Source organism: Nothobranchius furzeri, chromosome 10 (assembly GCF_043380555.1).
Source record: "Nothobranchius furzeri strain GRZ-AD chromosome 10, NfurGRZ-RIMD1, whole genome shotgun sequence".
NCBI lineage: Eukaryota > Metazoa > Chordata > Actinopteri > Cyprinodontiformes > Nothobranchiidae > Nothobranchius > Nothobranchius furzeri.
In genome coordinates this window covers 69,771,345-69,789,761 of record NC_091750.1, presented here as the reverse complement: position 1 = coordinate 69,789,761, position 18,417 = coordinate 69,771,345, and positions in this window count along the sequence as shown.

Sequence of the window (18,417 nt, the reverse complement as noted above, 5' to 3'; positions counted from 1 at the left end):
ATGTGTGTCTAATCGTGCTGCAGACACGTGTAGTCAATAGTTTTGCACTTTAATGCATTTTAGTTAAAATTTAAATATTCTGCCTAAAACTGGCAGTGTTGTGCCGTTGTCAGGTAAAAACTCTGCACTGTATTTGAATTTAAATCTGCCATCGCTATTGGCTAAGAGGTACACTATGATGTTGGCTGGTACACTATGATGTTACAATGACGTTGTGAGCCTGTGAGCCTGTGTGTGTGTATTTGTTAGCGGCTACGCCCTCTCGGTCTGCTAGGCAACAGCATTTGTTGCATTTTACAAACAGGTAGTGGGAGTAGAGTAATACTCTGGTAGGGGTGACTTGCTCTTTAAATAAGTCACGATATAAGTGAGATTTTACTTGGATTTGCTCAAATAAAGGTGAAGTAGTGACGTCAAGATGATGACAATAATACTAATTTAATTATGTAAGGGGTTAATTTACATCTATTTAAGGAACCATAAGACATGAGATTCCATAGTAAATATGAAATCAAACTTACGGATCGTTGGGTACTTTTAACCAGAAGATTGGAACTTTTTATTGCAGGGATTATGTAACACTTCGTATTAACTGAGAGACAAGAGAAGAGAGAGTCACCTTTAAAACGTTTAAGAAGATTTATTTCTAAACAATTTTAAACAAGACTAACTCTAAGTGATGAATGGATCTGGTGTGAATGAGACGTGAGATGAATGGTGTATGTGTGAGTGATGTTGTAATCAGAACTCTCGTTTCCGGAGAAGCAAGTCTGAATGATGTTGTGATGTTCTGCTCTTAAGCTATGATCGGAGTTTCATAAACACATAAGACGCCATTTGTCGCTCCACACATACCCTTCAGGATGAGACCTCCGTACAGATCCAGACTGCCAGGTCCTCGAACCCCCCTTTCGGTACCGGAGCCGATGAAACAGCGTCAGCAGTACGACAGACTAGTCTTTGGATTGTCTCCAGGTAAAAAGCGACAGTTGGTTGACAGCGTCAGATGGACCTGGAGGGTCAGTGAGTTCAGCTTTTATTCTGAAAGGAACCGTTGCTTGGTTGGTAAAATGCAACAGATTTTATCCAGCTTGTTGGTTCTTTGCTTAAAAAGGAAGTTGGCCGGTCCGATACTTCTCTTAGCATGCGGTGAACTGATCTAAGATGGCGTGGGACTGGTTTTATTAATCTGGATGTTTTGATTTCTGGTCGAATCAAAGTTGGCAGATTTATAAACACCACAGAGACTATGCCACGCTTCAGAAAGGAAGGTTCTGATTGGATGAGTAAAAGCAATGTGTCGTACGTTTACATTACGTGTGATCAGCATGTCTAGTGCAGCTAGATTAAAGTCATATTGCTTATTAAAACATACTAATCATAACATTGTTATTTCACAGGTTGGTCAGCATTATATTATTGACTAACACTTTGTTTGATTAGCTTTATTAAAAATAGAGTTCTTTGATTTATTAAAAAGAAAGAGTCCTTTGTCTTCATTCTTGACCTTGACGCAGTCTCATGCAAATTAGTTCTGTGTCAGACATCTGTGGAGAGAGGGTAAATAACCTTACGTGGAATAGCACCTCCATCACGTTACAATGAAAATGTTAGGTAATAATGTGTTTTTAATTCAGCAACCTCGTGTTTTGAAGTTTTTTTTTTCAATTAAAAGTTTGTTTGTTTGCTTGTTTACATTCATTCAACATGTCTGAATAGCTCAGTGCCTTGATGTGTTTAACAAAAGGGAGCAGGCACAAACTTATTCTACTCTATTATTCTATACATATATTGGTTTTAAACCATTTCTTTCATTTTGGGGAAAAAACTTGATAAATAACACAATTTCTTTCATAAGAAGAGAACATTTAGAGCACATTTTTCAGAATAAAAGAATTCTGCATAAAAATCAGCAATATCTTATTGTATAATTAAACAGTTTATATTTTTCATGAAAAGTGGATTTTGCATAATATATGTTTATACTCATCTCACACGAACGCCACTTGGGTCAAAGTTTGGAGCTTTTTTCATTAAGATGAAGCTGATTTTTTTTTTTAGGTCAGAAGCCAAAAGCATCAAGTTTCCCAACAGAGCAGGTAAGTTACTACATCCGTGTCAAAGGTTCTATCACATCTGTAACCAACATGTTTCATTAGCAGCAGTTGCTACGGGTTACCATTTCATCAAATATTGGCTTGAGTGTGTTTCTCGTTTCTGTTGCACAACTCATGCATGACCACTCCATCCTGAAACGCCCCAAAGCATTCAATCATTTGGGCCGTCTTCGTTTGCTCTGCCTGCGTAATCAATACAGATGTTCTGAAGGGCATTGTGAGGAGGCATGTGTGAACACAAAGCTGAGCGTGAGTCAGTCCAGTTACAGCGGCTCGTACATGTCACTCATGATGTCACTGCAGCGGTTTTAAAAAAACGGATGCAGAAAAATGTTTCTTGAGTCAGAACAAGGGTGAGTAGAAAACTCCTCTGGCACGCAAAACACGACTAGTTCCCCGTGATCAGTGCTGGTTAAGCACAGATCACATTTTCTGATCCCCACAGGGTGACAGCGCTTTGAACTTTTCCACGAATGCTTCTGAAACTATAAGTACTTCAGTGTCATGGTTAAGAAAACAAAAACTCTCCTCCTACGCTGGGATGACGAGTTTAACGGCTGCATTTCTTTAACATGGCTTACCTCAGAGGAACTTTAAAAAACTTTTATAGCTTTTTAAAAACACTGAATTAAAAATAAAAACATGACAGAGTGATGCACTTAGGTATTTATCTCCTTATTAACATCTAATTAAATGAAATGTTGCAAAAGCAGGTTGATTTTAGTTGTAGAAGAAGAAATGTGCAGAAGAAGCAAAAGAAGTATTAATGGAAAAAAGTAGCAGAAGAAGAAAAATCAAAGATGAGAAATGCAGAAGAAGAAATATGCAAACAAAAAAGTAGTAGAAGGAGAAGTGGTCATATTATTAGGAGCATAAAAAAAGGAAATGGTTAATTAGGGATGTCAGATGTTATCGGACAATCGATATTATCGTTCAATATTGGTCTTAAAATGTAATGTCAGAAAAATTGGAAAATGTTTTGACTCCTTTAGTGACCCAACTTTTACACACCATGCACATCAAACTCTTCGGCTTCATCTCCTCTCCTCTCTCTCAAAATGCCAAATCTGAGGTTTAGTTTTTGAGATATTTTAGTTTTATTTGGCACAACTTGTGATTAATTGGGAATTTGCCCTGTGATGTTGAGTATCTGCCACATAGCTATGTGTAGCTAGCCAGCTAGCAAACAACTAAAACCAACCCGAGTCTTCAACCAAGGCTTGTCTTTGTTAAATAAAGATCTTTATAAATGTTTTATGACCGTAACTACAATATACAGAAACAAGGAAAAAAATACATTACTAACTAATACACACATGTTACTTTACACATCACATAGCATTTAGCCTAGCTTAGCTTGTGAATGTCCATGCTGCTCAAATTTCATCAACTCAGTTACTTGAACACATTCTCTAAACAATTCTTCCACAGATAAATGTTCTCCAGGGCACAAATGTATAAAATAAAACAAGCGCGTTCATGATGCGTTTATCTCTTGTTTTTCCCTAAATGTAAGATGTAAACACCTGGAGCGCAGGAAAACAGAAACAGTGCATGTTAAGCCTTAATAAACTATTAAAGTATTAACAACTGCTTTACCATATTATGTAATGCATCCCCATGGCCCTTTGTCCAAACCAGGCCCGTGCAGAGACCTTTGATGGGCCGGGTGCTCAAAGTAAAAAAAAAAAAAAAAAAAAAAGGTCAGTTATAGAGCAATCCAACAAGTTAGAAAATTCAGATAATGAGACCCTTGGGAACAAACAACATAATAAAAATATATCAATTTGTGTAATTTGTGTTTATGTTAGTTCATAAAAAACAGTTATAGTTTTTAAAGCTGACATATCTAGAGATGTTACAACCACATTTTTGCCCCTTATCCGAGTCCAAGTTGTTTGATTTTTGATTATCTTCCAATACTGAGTCCTGTTCTGATACCAGGTGGTGATGCAACACATTATAAAAGAAGAAAGAAGTCGTCCTTCTGTCCGTATTAGTCATTTTGTTGTTTTAGCCTGAAAAGGTCACTCAATCAGGAAGTATATTTAACAGGAATCAAGATACTTTATTGCTACTGCACATGTGTACAACCAAAGATATTTTGCGCCTACTAAAGACAGCTCTAGTAAGAGGTAGTAAAATAAATGTAAAATAAATGCAACCACAGAGACTTATCCAGTGTGATCTACAGCTATGTTAGCTGAGATCTTTTTCCTGCCAGTAGAAAATTCTTGATCCCATTCCATGATCTCACTGAACTTAACACTAAACATGAGAGCTCTGCTACCAACCCAACAACAACACCCTTTACACAAAGGCACCATCATCACATACGTGGCAGGACTCTCAGAGAAACTTAGAAGAATCTTCTCCAAACACAACATCCCGGTAAACTTTAACCCAACAGCACCCTCAGACAGAACCTGGTCCATCCAGAAGACAAAACACCCAAACAGAAGCTTAGTGGGGTCGTTGATGAAGTCCAGTGTAGGAGCACTGTCCAGATGTTTACATTAGAGAAACTAAACAACAAGTACACAAGAACATAACACAACACAGGAGAGCCGCCTCTTCAGGTCAAAACTCTGCAGTCCACCTTCACCTGAAGGACAAGGGACACACCTCTGAAGATGACAAAGTCCACATTCTGGACAAAGAAGATAGATGGGGAGAGGAGTAAAAGCTATCAATGTCAAAACGTGAAAACCTCACTTTAAATAGGGGCGGGACTTAGATTTCACCTTTCCAGTACTAATAATGCAGCTTTGGATCTCATTCAGTTTCAGTCTGGGTCACACCTTCCTGCATCTAATCAACACGATGACTCACCATCAATAGAGGCTAACGACTCATCAGAAGATGGAGAGGCGGGGTACTCAGAGTAGTATCTGCTCTTTAAATAGCAACAGACAGCTACAGCTTATGAGCTTGACTCTCCCATATTCCAGTTAGAACTGACAAAGCTCCTCAGAGGAGAAGTGAAATGTTTTAAAGAAACCAAAGAAGTCCAGTTGCCTTCATTTGAACCCTTTGGAGTAATAGTCAATAATAATAAACACATAATAAAGTAATAAAATGTATATATTTATGCTCACATTCACTTTTACCATCTCTTTGTGGGAGGTGGAAAATGTATCACATTTAACCCTCTTATGACCATAAATATAACTGGTGTTTTTTTCTGTTTTATGGCTTTAAAATTGTAATAAATGTTTTTTTTTCAGAACAACCTCAGCTTTCAGTATCTGGTTTGTATTTAGTGTTTATGTTTATTAAAGTCTGTAAAACTGCAGCTTAAATGAAAAATAAAACTTATTTGAATTTTCTTTACATTTATTACTAAACAGGAACTTCAAAATGACTTGAGCAAACTATGTCAAAAGAACTATTTAAAGTCAGAACTGCAAACACTCAGAAAACAGTGTGACCCCTGACCTCACGATTACCAGTTTAATGACTGCAGCCTGTCTGTGACCACAGGTCTATGTGTCACAACGTGCCAGTGAGTGAGGCAGATACAAGGATCCACATGCGGGTGAGGGAAGCAGGCAGGCAGACAAACCAGAATGAGTTTAGAGTCTTTAATCTTGAACACATGCTGGACAATGAAACAATGAGCCAACCAGACAAAATGGACTAACAGGGTTTAAATACAGGAGGAGCTGGGACCTTGGGTGAGTGGGAAACAAGAGGCAGGTGGGAGCAATTAACATGGACACAGGACTAAACAGAATGGGGAGACAGGACAGGGTGTGACCCCCCCCCCCTCTCAAGGGGCAGATTCCAGACACCCACAGGAACACAGAGCAGGGCGGGAGGAGGGGGAACCGGAGTTAGGGCCAAGAGGGACCGATGGAGAGGAGGCAGGGACCAGTAGAGTACAGGGGCCTGCGCCTGGGGCAGAGGAGGCGACGACGGGCTCCTGGGGGCCTGCGCCTGGGGCAGAGGAGGAGGTGACGACGGGCTCTTGGAGGCCTGCGTCTGTGGCAGAGGAGGAGGCGACGACGGGCTCTTGGGGGCCTGCGTCTGTGGCAGAGGAGGAGGCGACGACAGGCTCTTGGGGGCCGGCGCCTGGTGAGGGCAGGACTGGCGGTGACCGGAGGCAGAGTTGCCGGAGGACATGCGTTTGACTTCTGGACTGGAGGCGGCGGCGACGACCTCAGGGCTGGAGGCAGCGGCGACGACCTCAGGGCCAGAGACGGGACTGCTGGTCTGACTGGGGGCGGGTCCAAGCTGGTGCACCGAGCCGGAGCTGCAGCGAGCTTGCGGCTCCGCCCTGGGACCAGGGGTGACGGTGGAGCCCGGCATCCTTCCCAATGCCGTGGGCCAGCTCCGGGGGAGCACACAGCCAGTCTGGTGCCCACGTAACAGGAGCGGTCTAGATGCATCTCCTGGCCCAACCTCACATCTAGCTCCAGGAGGGAGGAGGGGATCGTCGCAGCCGGGGTTCGGCGACGGCGTCTGCGGCGAGACAAGGCCAGAGGAGGAGAAGCCGGCCGGTGATCTGCGGTTAAAAACTGGAGCAAACACTCCCAAGGAAGAACCTCCCCGCTGGATCCTTTACAGGTTTGGCTCATTCTGTCACAACGTGCCGGTGAGTGAGGCAGATACAAGGACCCACATGCGAGTGAGGGAATCAGGCAGGCAGACAAACCAGAATGAGTTTAGAGTCTTTAATCTTGAACACACGCTGGACAATGAAACAATGAGCCAACCAGACAAAATGGACTAACAGGGTTTAAATACAGGAGGAGCTGGGACCTTGGGTGATTGGGAGACGAGAGGCAGGTGGGAGTAATTAACATGGACACAGGACTGAACAAAATGGAGAGACAGGGCAGGGTGTGACACTATGCTCTGGTTCAGAGAACAGGATACAGTAATATAAATACTAGGTATCATAAAATAACACTCATAGGCTACTTCACAACTGTAGCTACATTTCTACCAGCATTATGAAGACCAATAAGCAGATAAAAGGTTAAATGTAAACATTTCATTACAAAAAGTCAACTAATAAAATTCTGCACTGATAAAATTATATTTTCAGCTAAATAAATAGTTATTGTACGTATAAATAATGCTAGAATGAAGCTGAATCATTTAGTAAACAGTTGAGTGTTCAAATAAAAACCAGTGTGACTGTAATCTGTCCCTCCTCATGTCACCATCTACAGAAACAGCCTTCTGGGACACCTGACCAACCTGGTGGATTTTATTTGTGACGTTTGTTTCCATAACTTTATAAAAGCTGCTGATGACGATGATCAGATCATCTCCTCCCTTTGGTTCTCTGCTCTCCCGTCGCAGTTCGCTCCGTTTCTTAGAGTCCATACGCTGCAAAGCTGGTTTCACTCTAATAGGGATTTTTGGAGTAACATGAATTACATCATGTTATACCTCGTTGGAAAGCTCGTTTTATGTACTTTAAGAAACTGTTTGAATTATTTTTATTTGGTTAGTAAGTCAGAAGTTATGACCCGGAGCAGGGGCGGATTTAGGACTGAAGAAGATCCGGGGCTTAACACACGCGCGCACACACGCACGCGCGCGCGCACACACGTGACACGCACTAGTCAACATCATATATATATATGTCTTGTACCACATAATTTTTAATCTGAAGCTACACATTAAGCATTTTCAGGGCAGAGTATTGTTCCTGTTAGTGTTTAGTGTGAGATGATAATAAATATTCACTTTCTTTCTCCATCAACTTTACCTGATAGTAAGCTAACTTTAGGCAAACCAGCAGCACAACAAATATTTTCAAATAAGACTCACAAACCTGAGTCAACACCAGTCTCATCAAAGCTGGGGTTCTGTCGTTGTACTTTTTGTCTAAAAAAGGTCCTTATGTCCATCTTCACTCATGCGTTTCAGGCAGAGTGTGTAGAAGAAGCCGGCTGCTGAAGGGCTTCTTCTTCAGTGGTGGAGGCTCAGGCAGGCTGTAAACAAACTACTGCCAGCTGCGCCCTCTCTGTTGGACTTTGGTACTGCATGTTACTTCCGCGATTTAGATCCGGGGCTTTTCATGAAAGATCCGGGGCTTCAGCCCAGGTAGCCGGGCCTAACGCCGCCCCTGACCCGGAGAATCTAGAGTGAGAAACATCTGTGATTCTTTGTTGTGAGTTTCTTCAACACTTCAGGAGAAGTCTCTCTCATGTCCCATTTTCTGTCCCAGACATGCAGCTACCTGTCTCTGCTCCACACACACCAACCATGGACTCAAACGCACGTAAACAAAAGCTCTGATGTTAAAATCCATCCAGCTAACGTGAAGCAGGCAGAAAGAAACATACAGGTAGATGAACGCAGACTCCTGCACACAGGCAAAACATTGGTCTGTCGTATCCATGGCCAGAAGGTAGAGCGACTGCAGGGTCAACCAATCACACGTTAATACGATGCGGCAGAGCCAATCAGTGAGCTTGTAGGCGGGTCTAAAGGAAAGAAAGGCTTTAGCTTGAGGCAGCTGCCTCCGCATGGTCCTAGTGCCCGATATGTATCACAGTATAACAGTTTTGTACGGTTAAATCTGACGAACGACTGGAAAAAGGGCACTTTGGGCACTTCGGACAAAAGGGGCAGGTGCCCCCTGCACGTGCCTGGTCCAAACCTTAAGGACACTAATAAGCCCCCTTCAGACAGGCCATGAAAAACGGAAATGTTCCGGACTCTGTCCGTAAGACCTTTGTGACTGAATACAAACATCCGGATAACGTGTTCCGGAATTTATCTGGACGAAGCCCCTAGTAACAGGTCCGGACTTGTTATGGACAGGGTGGCTGGTTCAGACTGGTGAGGTAGAGTTCCGGGCAAGGGGGAGGAGGAGGGGACCGGGGGACGCTGTGCGCACCTAGAACCCGCTGCTGTAGCACGCGGCGAACCATGGCAACTCGCCTCCTACGGTACCGTCTAGACGCGCGACGGAGCGCTTCACACCGCTTCAGTGATTCCTTTAAACATTGAGCTTCATCATCCAGGTCTCTTATGCGTCTTCGTGTGCGCAGAATTATGCTTAAGCGCCTCGTGATTTTTATCTTGAGAGGTGATATAGAAATGATATTTTCTTCTTCTTCTTCTTCTTAACATGGGTCCGACCCAAACCCATGCACTGAGTAACGTTAATAAAGGAACCCTTTGTTTATTAATGCTTAATAATGCACTGAGTAACATTAATAAAGGGACCCTTTGTTCATTAAAGCTTAATAATGCATTGAGTAACGTTAATAAAGGAACCCTTTGTTTATTAATGCTTAATAATGCACTGAGTAACATTAATAAATGAACCCTTTGTTTATTAATGCTTAATAATGCACTGAGTAACGTTAATAAAGGAACCCTTTGTTTATTAATGCTTAATAATGCATGACTAACGTTAATTGGAGCAATTTGTTTATTAATGCTTAATAATGCACTGAGTAACGTTAATAAAGGAACTGTTTTTTTATTAATGCTTAATAGTGCACTGAGTAACGTTAATAAAGGGACCCGTTGTTTATTAATGCTTAATAATGCACTGAGTGATGTTAATAAAGGAACCCTTTGTTTTATAGTGCTTAATAATGCACTAAGTAACATAAGGACCCTTATTGTAAAGTGTTACCAAAATCATAAAAGTGACAAGAAAGAAAAATGAGGACTGATTAAACAGCAAAAGAAGAAGATGAAGAAGAAGAAGAAGAAGAAAAAGAAGAAGACGACGAAGAAGAAGAAGATGAAGAAGAAGACAAAGAAGAAGAAGAAGAAAATGAGACAGGATGTAGACAAACATGAAGAAAAAGATTACAGATTTAAAAGCATGAAGATGAAGCAGATCTGACCTACAAAATAAACTTTTGAGCTTTTTTATTTCTTGCTTTAATCAAACTTTACTTTGTTCTAATAAAATAATCATTGTGCTCTGAAAACAGGTCTGACCTACAGAATGTACAGAACACAATCATCCATCCTGCTGTAATCTCCATAATCTGTATAATCTGAGAAGTGATCTGTGCTAATGGCACGTTTATTTGTCAAACTCTGCCAGCACATGTTACAGTGCAAGCAAAGTTAACAACCATAAAACCAACCAATAAAATCCCAGAAGCATAAAGAGACGATAAAACCATCTTTTGGGAAACGCTTCAGTAATTAAAAGTATAAAACTCGGGTGATTTCCACTTTCTACTGAACGGTCAGCTTTTACACTCAGATACATTTCCTTTCTGTCATCATATTAAGGTTCATCAAGTCTCAACTAGTTTCAAAGCCTCCGTTTACTTGGAGGAAGGAAGTCGTGTCCATATAAGGAGATTGTAGAAAAGAGTCGGTTTCCTGTCCAGCAGCAGTCCTGGTGAGTTTCTCTCTGTGGAAATAAAACGACTAAAAATCTGATTTTCTCTGGAATGACGTTTTTACCCTGAAGCCATTTTCACTTTTTTTTTATTGTTCATCATCTTCTGTCTTGAAACGATGAGACTGATTCGACCAATCAGGATCCAGCGGTGACTTCTGGGATGTTTTGTGTGATGAAACATGATGAAGCACATTTCTTTTGTTCCTGATGGTGCGTGGGATCAAACAATTACAATAAGCGTGTTCCAACAATGCTCGTTATCTGCAGGAATGATGCATTACCGATTGTGTGCAGAGTGGTTGTTGTTTTTCATGTTCTTTAAGACTACACGAGACTTTTTTGTTCTGTATTTAATGCAAATTATGTTTTTTTGCTCAAATTCAGATTTGATGGAATTTGCTTAAGAAAATGTTGATTTAATTGATCAGTTACCGTAGTAACAGACTTTGAAGTAAACCTACAACTTGTAGCTCATCAACACATTCTCACTCCCAGCACGTCAAAAACAAACGCTTGGTCAGCCACCCTCCGCGTCAGACCCCAGGCGCCAAAAGTGCCCTTTTTCGTTACTTATGTGCGAAAAGAGGTTTTTCCCTTTTGTAACTGCAGATCCCAATGCAGCGTTACACTGACGTGATGGGATGTCCACAGCCAGGGCACCAAACAAGCTCATTGTACCTCACCTTAACCGTATCCTCTTATTTAACCTTCCCCTCACCCCTATCCTAACCTTAACCATCTTGCTAGCGAACACGTTAGTGATGTGTCGATCGCTCTAAAAGCCGGCTCTATGACGTGAACGGCGGGAGCCGCCTCGTGATTGGTCGAGTTTGGACCGAGCCAACGCGAGGGGGAGGTTTCAACTACCACGGTGGAGGTTAAAAGTAGAGGGTATGTGTAACCTTCCCCTCGCCAGATGGTATGTTCTAACGTTCCCCTTGGGCGGCAAATACGAAAATTGACAGTCAGACTCTGACTGTCAGAGTCAGAATGCATGGGAAACAAACGCTTGATCACAGTGAGAGTAACGTTTTAGGTAGCAAGAGGGTTAAGGTTTGGATGAGGGAGAGGGGAAGGTTATAAATAGTGAAACGTTAAGGTTTAGGTGCGGTTAAATGAGCTGGTTCGGTGCCGCATCAGTGGATATCTAATCACGTCAGGGTAACGCTGCATTGGGATCTGCAGTCAGAAAAGGGAAAAAACCCTTTTCGCACATAAGTAACGAAAAAGGGCACTTTTGGCGTCTGGGGTCTGACGTGGAGGGTGGCTGACCAAGCGTTTGTTTCCGACGCTTAGGGTGTGAGAATGTGTTGATCTCATAATGAAGAAAATCTGAGTTTCATCCACCAAGCAAGCCCTGAGATCCTATTTCAGTTTTCGCCATGCCACCTGGTGTTAAGTTTTAAATAAAATATTTGTTTAATACAATTCAATCTTTAACAACCCCAAAATGATAGCACAACACATTAAAACCAGCAAAGAAAAACCTCATTTCACCTGTTTAGCTGCACATTCCCAGAATTAAGCAGCAACATTCATAAATATTTTCTATTTCTCAAAACTTCTGCAGGTCCACATCTAAAAAGTAAATGAAACAGTTTTTAATCTTAAATGAAATATTGTCTCTTTCATATTTTCCAGGGATCTTTGCTGTTTTAATATCAGCCGACCTAAAATCACAAAGGCTTTTCCTTTTTTCCTGCTTCAGGTGTTTCAACTACAACTTCACTTCTTTCAAATCAATATAATTACAAATAATCCAAGTTTCTATTGTTTGTATAAACTGGCCCTTTATGGATGATTCAATCCTTTACGGATGGTGAGTTTAAAAAGCTAGAAACCCTCAAGAGCCGAGAAGCTTAAAAATCAAGTTTAGCAACCTGGTCTTCCTGTTGTTCGCTGCTCTGTCATGGCCGCTCGTTTTCTCAGAACGTAGGACCGCTGGGACAGAGTTCCCAGGAAGTGTGGATGAACCAACACCTGTCACAGTTATTCCAGACTTTTTGATGCCTAAACATGTGGTGAAAGTCTAACAGGAAGCTGTACATAAACGCTGTGAAAAAACAAAAACCACACACACACACGCACACACACACACACACACACACACACACACACACAAACACGCGCACACACACACACGTGCACACACACACACACATGCACCCACATGCACACACATGCACACACGCACACACACACACACACACACACACACACACACACACACACACACACACACACACACACGCACACACACACACACACACATGCAGATCACGTTTCACCTGCCAGTGAATACAACACTTGGCTGTTGCCCAATGAGGATCGTATTGTTTTGCACCTACATGGTAGGATAGTTTCATGCTGATGTGATGCAGAGACACCAAACGAATCAAGATTCCTTCATGAAAGCTTATGTGATGAACTGGAATCTGTATAAATCCACCAGGAAAACAATCTCCTGATAGCCTTCTGAACCTTCCAGAACAAGCCATAATAGTCATTTCCTTAAAGGTGCAGAAACTGTTCTTGGGAAATGAAGCAAGCCACATTTAAAAAGACAATTATTCAAACGTCTGACCCCCTTTCTTTAGCCCCCACCACCTCGTAGTAGAATCTGCTGGCTGCAGAACCTCCATACTCCTTACCAAACCCCATAAGGTGCAACATCACCGCCTTTGCTTTGATTGAACTTTATTTGTGTTTTCGGTGCTCTGCTGTGCAGCTGGACCCGAGCCACAAAACTGAATTAAGTTCCTTACTTTAAAAAGGCAACTAAGGTGAAAGGAAATGAATTAATATGAATGAATTCTAACATAAAAACCAGAAGAGGTGATTTTCTCCCCCTGACGTTGTTCAAATAAGATGTGTCATATTTAACACCCTGACAGACCAACCGGATGAATATCCAACCCAAGTTCCGATGAAGGGCATCACACCCTGCCGTTAAACTATTACTAATCCAAAGTGACATGTAAAGAGAAACGAGTGAGAGCAGGTTGCTGAATCAAACGTTACACATGAGTAGGAAGCTCTCCAGGCACAGAAACGGGACAAAACTAAGACAGCAGGAAGCTTCTGGGCATTCCGAAGCAGGTGAAACAAGTCGCTGATACGTCGTTCATTATGAGTTACGAGTGAATGTGGATTTGCACATCCGTTTACTCAGCATATCAACACGCCGCAGGAGGAAATACCTGAAACACTGATGCGGAAGCCCGCTACTTTCCTAATTCTTGAGTTACAGAATGACTTTTCCTTGTTCGGTTATTTTATTGTCAAACAAAATGTTCCTGAAGTACAACGAGGTGCAGTTTTAGCCTAACAACCCCTTGAAGTCAGTTTAACTGTGTGCATGCTGCAGACCATGCAAACTTCACATAGAAACACAGAAAACAGACCCTCATGCTGCAGAACATGCAAACTTCACATAGAAACACAGAAAACAGACCCTCATGCTGCAGAATGACGGTACTGACGCCTGCATACAGCATGCTCCCAGGGCAGTTGTCGGCTAACTCATCCAGATAAATTATCTTTGGATTGAAAACATATGCTGTAAATAACATTCAGCACCTTTTCCCCACATAAAACTGATGCCACTGCACACACAGTTAAATACAATCATTAGGCTGATGTGTGTGGCTCTGCAGGAGCCAGTCAGGACACAAAAGGGACATCTCAGATGGTTCCAAAGCTTTAACCACTTTGGGGAGATTTTACGCATTTTAAACACCAACAATGAAGGGTTAATAATAGCCCAGTCCAGCGCTCTCTGTCGTTTCACATGGTGGTTGTCTCCATATCATATTTCCTGCTTTGATTCTGCCTCTCAGACAGGTGGAGCAGGAACCTGACACGGTGTGAGCTTTCTGTGTTAAACAGTAAAAATGCTGTTTATTGACACTGTGGCTGTGCATCGCCCTACGGTTGGATTTGTTTTTGCTTTTTAATTTGATTCAGTCTTCGGACCTTATCGGAGCACGTGGGTGGCTTCAGGATAACGGCAGCTCTCACGGCTCTGCACGAGCGGTGCAAGTCGCCTCTGTCGGCTACCACAGTAAACCCCACTGCATTATGTCACCGCCTTACCTCACCTGAAGGAATTCTAGGACTTCCTGAAGCCAAATATGGTCACATACATCCTGCAGTATTATCTTGATGTTGCAAAAAAACTTTTAGTTTTTACTTTTTCAAGATGGCTTCACAAAAATAAAGAAGTCAGAATGATTATCTAAAGAGTCGCGTGGATAAAATAATCTGTGTGAAGAAAAGAAAAGAATCATTGTGACCTTTACTCCTCCGGCTTACGTTGTTGAGTAATACACTGATACGTGTGTGCTTACAGTCATTTGTGGCCATAAACTACTTGAATTCCTGTCTGACAAATACTTTCCTATCAGAAAATGTAATTAACATTTGTCCAAGTTCCAGGATTACAGTTTAAGTGTTTAGAAATCATAACTGTGTCTGATCAAAGGTGGGAAATGTTGAAACGATCAGGGGCCTCATTCATCAAGCTTGCTTACGCACAAAAGGTGGTCAGAAAACTGCGTAAGCAACTTTCCACGCAAACTTTGGGATTCATGAAAGAAAACTTAGTGGAAAAATGTGTGCAACTTTAAGTTGACTAAGGACCTGGCTTACACACATGTTGGACATGGAGAGCACCTGCAGTGCTGCTGCTGAGAAGGATAAAATTATGAAATCCTGCAGCATCATCACTTGTACTGCGTAGTTTTCACACAGAACAAGACCCCTCACACACACACACACACACACACACACACACACACTCACACACAGAGCCTGAAGCGCAGAATACGGAATGCAGAATATCAGCAGGGGGACAGATTGAGACAGAATGTCATGCGTCTGTGACAGTGTGTGTGTCCTGTCACTGTGACCCGATTGATGATGCACCCTGGCTACTTGTACAAGGGAGATCGCTGTTTGGGTGACTGGTTAGCGTGTGTGACTGTCACCCGGGAGTCTGTGGATTGAATCCTGGTTGGACCATTTTTTTATATCTGCCACAGATCTCTCTGAATAACTCAGCATTGACGGCTTCAGCACCGCTGTGCCACTCCGTGGATTTTCTCTTATTTGTTTTGCAAAAGCACTTCCTTTCATTTCTCCACCTCACCCACAGGTACCTCAATTTCTGCTTCTCCGAAATTGTGCTTCCTTGATCTGCCTTGATCTACAGTCGCCATGTCATTGGCGGAGCGCTGCAACAGCCGGCTTATGTATATGCATGAGGTCCACAAGGCACTCTGCATTGACTATTTATGGCAGTAAGTGGGCGTGGTGAGGGCGGGATGTGACTAAAAAGCAGCTGAGAAACATTCTCGTTAGTCTCCGATTCATGAAGCGGAGATTGCGTGCAGCTGTGCGTCCTCCATGTTTGATCGATCACAAACCTGCTTGGCGTAAGAAATTTTTTTTGTACGGTTTTAGTAAGGATTCTACACGTTTGATAAATGAGACCCCTGGTCTGCGTGTGACGGCCAGACTATATATTCACATTCATACCTGTTCAGTACCAGATTCAGTTCAGAGTCTTAACTTTCATTTATAAAGTCTTGAAAGATCCAACTACGTCTTATCTCTCCGAAAAACCTTACGTCCATTCCAGATCTCTGAGATCCGCAGATCACCTACTCCCGTGCGTCCCGAAGATGCATTACAAATCTCGTGGGGAACGGGCCTTCTGATTTGCTGCTACCAATCTCTGGAATGCACTCCCCCTCCGTGTACGACAGGCCCCGTCACTAGGTCGCTTTAAGTCTGTGCTGAAGGACTATTTTTATCATTTAGTTTCTAGTCAGTGACCTGTTTTACTATCTTTTGGACCTGTTGCCATTTGTGTTCTACTCTGTGTTGCTTTCCCTGACCACACTTTTTTACTTTTTCTGTGTGGTGTTTAATGTTTTATTTGTTGTTTAGTCATTCCACTTTTGTTGAGATTCTTTAAACCGGTTCAGTCCCATTTATTAGCTGTTGAATTCAGTCTTCTACTGTGAAGCTTCCATGTTCCCTACTGTACTGCACTTTGGTCATCTGTTTTTAAATGTGCTTTATAAATAAACTATGCCATGCTATGCTATAGGATGGCTTGCAGGGTAGTAAATTCACCCTTGAGGTATTTGATTTACTTATGCTATGGTATGCTATGCTATGCTATGATGTGGTATGCTATGCTATGCTATAGGATGGCTTGCAGGGTAGTAAATTCACCCTTGAGGTATTTGATTTACTTATGCTATGCTATGCTATGATGTGGTATGCTATGCTATGCTATGATGTGGTACGCTATGCTATGCAATGCTACGATGTGGTATGCTTATGCTATGCTATGCTATGCTATGATGTGGTACGCTATGCTATGCTATGATGTGGTAGGCTATGCTATGCTATGCTATACGATGGCTTGCAGGGTAGTAAATTCACCCTTGAGGTATGCGATTTACTTATGCTATGCTATGCTATGCTATGATGTGGTATGCTACGCTATGCTATGATGTGGTATGCTATGCTATGCTATGATGTGCTATGATGTGGTAGGCTATGCTATGCTATGCTATGCTATGCTATGCTGTGCTATGCTATATGATGGCTTGCAGTGCAGTAGATTCACCCTTGAGGTATTTGATTTTTTTTCATATGTTCTGATTTAGTAATGCTCAGTCATAAGGCTCTACAGTTTCTCTGTAGCACTCAAATCCACAGAGCTGTAAATTGTCTTAAAACACAAACAACTTTGTTGCAGGTCATTCCGATTTAGACCACAAACACAGAACCCTCTGATATCAGGTCATTTGGAGCATCAGACTTGTTGCTGTACATCCTGCAGTCGTTCAGCTTCTTTATGACGGTGGTGTGTGTGAGGGGAGGAGTTTGGGTGCTTTTTGTCACATTTCTGAACCATGTTCACGTACCTGATGCTGTGGATCACTGTTCTCCAAGGTTTTGTTGCCACGTGGGTATACGTTTCTTCTACATTATTATTTCTAAACATTTCCCTGGAGAGTGTTATGCCATTAAAGACAATGATGAGAAATGATGTGGCTGAAAGACTCATAAAAAGACTTTTGTCTCTTTCTTTTCGATTTTGTTCCTCTTTAAAAAATGTGTTTCCTCCCTTTGTCTCCTCTCCTGTTCCCACCAACTTGAACATGAACGATTCTTACCTCTGTACACACTGCAGGTATCTGACGTAATGAAGCGGAGCAACTCTGAGTTTACTCAGATCAATTCTTAAGCTCTCAGCCTTACAGAAAGGTAAACAGACTTCCACTGGAGGCATTCTTCTTCTGAACAATTGGACACTGTTCACTGGTTCCTCCTTCAGTCAACAGAAGACCTCAACCAGCCCCCATTTACTACCAGAAATGGAGCAAACACCCACCTCACTGCTGTCATAATCAGCATTAGTCATCAGTTTCACAACAGCATGACTGTTATCTTCATTTTTCTTTGAAAACATATTTAAGGACTAAACACTTATCTAACTCCAACAATTTAAAATGATTCTCTTTGTGTTTCTACCTAAACTTTCCGGGCTTTCTCAAGCGTATCCTTTGTGTCCGTGCATCGTCGTTTCTTATGAGTATAATAATAATAATAATGCATTGAACTTATATAACGCTTTTCTAGACATCCAAAGACGCTTTCACACACTCTCACATTCACACACTGCTAGTGATGGTAAGCTACTTGTAGCCACAGCCGCCCTGGGGAGGTCTGACAGAGGCGAGGCTGCCATTTGGTGCCATCGGCCCCTCTGACCACCACTAACACAGGCAAGTTAGGTGAAGTGTCTTGCCCAAGGACACAACAGCAGGATACCCCTGGCGGGAGCTGGAGTCGACCACATGACCCTCCGATCATGAGGCAGCCCGCTCTACCACCTGAGCTACTGCTGTAAATGGGTATTTACATTTAGAGGTC